Source organism: Ornithodoros turicata, chromosome 1 (assembly GCF_037126465.1).
Source record: "Ornithodoros turicata isolate Travis chromosome 1, ASM3712646v1, whole genome shotgun sequence".
Classification (NCBI taxonomy): Eukaryota; Metazoa; Arthropoda; class Arachnida; order Ixodida; family Argasidae; genus Ornithodoros; species Ornithodoros turicata.
This window is the reverse complement of record NC_088201.1, coordinates 139,487,862-139,491,052: the sequence shown is the minus strand read 5'-3', so window position 1 is coordinate 139,491,052 and position 3,191 is coordinate 139,487,862. Positions and strand designations below refer to the sequence as shown.

The 3,191-nt window shown below is 46.9% G+C and overlaps 1 long non-coding RNA gene across 1 annotated transcript; it reads left to right on the top strand.

Moving 5' to 3' along the window:
• Positions 1–1,170: 1,170 nt before the first annotated feature.
• LOC135369907 (uncharacterized) lies at positions 1,171–1,913 on the top strand. The gene is made up of 3 exons (XR_010415151.1): positions 1,171–1,402; positions 1,648–1,747; positions 1,808–1,913. It is a non-coding gene; the product is annotated as an uncharacterized LOC135369907 (long non-coding RNA).
• Positions 1,914–3,191: the final 1,278 nt, after the last annotated feature.

The following is a 3,191-nucleotide window of genomic DNA, read 5'->3' as shown; positions in this document are numbered from 1 at the left end:
GTCAGGTTGGATGGTGTCGCTTTTTGCTGAGAATACAATTAGTTATACCCTAACATGGATTTGTCCTGCTTTCTAACCTGTTCCCGTACTCAAAGTATCGATTCTTCAGGTATTTATCTGGAGTACACGGATAGCCTGCTCATCATCCATCAGCACATATACGACAAATTCGGAGCGCCGTCACTCCCGCGGCGTTTGTCGAGTTCACGCCAAAATTTGCGTCCAAATAGGTCTCGAATAGTTCTATGATCGGCCAAATCACACCGCGGTCCGGTCTGTAGCGGTTCGGAAACTGTGGGTGAAGACGCGTTCGCGACGCTCTTTTTGCAAACTTTGGGGTCCTTTTTAGGAAGGAAGCTCGTGTCCGACGATGTTCATTTTTTTTGTAACATGCTCTACATGACGTACCAAACGTGACAAAATTGAGCGCAGCTCTGTAACTTTAGCGGTTCTCCAGTTCCCGGTTTGCGTGTTTGCATTCCTCACGATACATGTGACGGGCGGCCGCATTTTCCTAAAACCGCCCCAGTTACAGCTACATAGTCGTGTGTAACGTAGTTTTGAGGGTCTCGACGTGCTATTTTTAATCGAGTTTGTCCTAAAGGCCCGAAAAGTTTCGTTCTCCAAGATAAGATATTGGCTTTGTAGTTTTTCGACGCCGGCGTGCCGGGTGACGACGCCCCGAAACGCTTCCCGCTGTTCAGTGCTGTAACTTGCTTACCTAACGCCCGATTTACCCAAAATGCTCCGTGCCCTGCACTACAAGTTTCCGATTCGGACCACCCGTCAATTTCCAGCTGTTAGGGCGTCATTCCGAAAATTCCTGACGCCGACCCCCGTTCTGCGACATTTGTCTCAGTGTGTGGGTTCGAACCCCACGGCAGATCCGAACCTCCCTCTGACGGGCACACGTGCTCAAAGCGGGCAAGGTGTAGGAACTTGCGACACCTTTGTATCTCTCTCCGTTCTGTAGTTAGGATCCCGTGGCAACGGCGGTTTCCTTATACATGGGGCGCGGGGCATTTTTTTCGATATTTGGTGTTTCTTGGCGTAGGAAGGTGAATGTGGTCTCGTTTTGACGGGGAAAACGTCCTCTTTCCGATAGCATTGTTGTCGTGCTCGCGCCGATTTCAGTTCTCTTGATATAGCACGAAGAGCGCCGCGACAGTGGCGCCCCCGATGCCACACTCTGCATCCGCCACTGCTCTCAGGAGACGTTGAGCACCGGAGGAGAGCGGTCGCGTGTTGTCGTCGTTCCTGTTCTGGGTGTTTCGGCGTGGCGTTGGTGGCTCGGACTGTTCTGACTGTGTGTTTGTGCCTTGCTAGTGATGTCTGGACATGTTTCTCTGTTTGTACGCCTTGCGAGATACGACCAGAAGCCGTTGGATTTCGTGAATGGAAGGTTAGTGTTGAGGCTGCTGTGTCATGATTCATGCACGGTTTGCTTGGTAACATTCCTAGCGTGTGGGTTCCTATTACTTTATGCACTCAGTGTGATTGCTACCCTCTTGAGTCCTGTTACCTTATGCTGAACTCATATTGGTCGTTGCCGTAGTCGTTAACCGATATCGTCACTTAACATCGGGTGAAGATGTCACATGTGATGCTTCATTGGCCTGTTACAAATGTGGAATCTTTGAATTTCAGACGCTTTTGACAGATTTGTTTCTGTGCACAAGACAAATGGGCTGTCGCACTCCCGACGTAGGAAATGAACACACACGTCGCTGAGATCTTAAAAGACAAAGTAAGTTAAGCTACAGGTCATTGCAGAGATTTTTACTGAGTTGTGTTTCCTGCGAAACAGGTAGGGTGTGCACTTCACCCATGCAACTCCAATGTCTGCTTCATGGCAGTGCAAGCTTTTACAACCGTGCCCTTGAATGTAACAAGCCAAATAAACTGGATAACAGAGAAAAGTTTCCTGGTTCCTTTGCCACTATGTTCGCGTAAAGATACCCAGCTTATCATACCTACATTTTTCTAAGATCAGTACTGCTTTCACAATGTATCCTCCCCTTTGGTGCTTTGTGTGTAGGTGGATTTTGGTTCCCCACTATGTGTCAACCCTGTATAACCTTCACTCCGTATCGTCATACGACCGTTACCCGACCAGCGGCTTCTTCAACGTGGTACATAACCTTATGCTCTCTGCGCCCCGTATAAGCGGTCTCATAATTCCGTTGTGGCTCACACAATCACGTGGGTCTATGGGTCACATGATAATTGTATGGGACACATTTATGCGGGATTGTTGGATATGGAGATTCTCGTACGGCTCATACGGGCCATATGAGGACCCCGTATGGTCTATATAACTCATATGTCCATATGACACATAACCCCATGTTCAATAATGCCATATATATGGGACCCGTATTTATTCGATATGGGTTTTTTCAATAGGGATATGGCTCCCGGCTGGAGGTCAACATCGATTCCGGAGGCTGGCTGCAATTGGGACTTGCTTGATTTTATATTTGTATTGCATCTTTTTAACAACTTTCTTGCTGTGCAAGTCAAATTGTGCTTTATACTCTTAGACAATCTCTCACGTTTGTATAGTGACCCAAAACGCACGAGTATTCTGGATGCATGACTACTATGCATCTTTGTATGTAGACAAGTTTTAGGCTCTTTTTGCGCACCTAAGCCATTCTGCCTTCGGCACCATCCGTATTCTGCACATTCTGTAGCAAACGCAAGACCGTAAACACCGTGCAGATGTGTTTACGGTCTTACGTTTGGAACAGAAGGTGCAGACTACGGAAGGTGCATAAATCAGATTGTGTCAGGTCCATAAAAAGAGCATAAAAATCAAAGCAGCGTTCGTTCTTCTCCTATTGAAATGCTATCCCTATTGAAAAATCCCGTATGAGACTCATATGGGTCCTATATCAGTTTGTATGGTTCCCGTACAGATTCGTATGGGTCCTATATTAATACATATGGGCCGCCTATGAAGTCATATGAAGGCAATATGGCATTCTTATGGGTACCGTACGGAGTCATATGGAGTCAATATGATACTTATGTGGGCCTCGTATGAAGTGATATGGGACCGTATATCGCATATCTTTCACCCGTATGAAGTGATGTGGCAGCAATATGGGTTCCATACGACTTCGTATGTGACAGCAATAGTACACATATGGGGCGGTATGATGCACATTAGGATAGTATGGGGGACA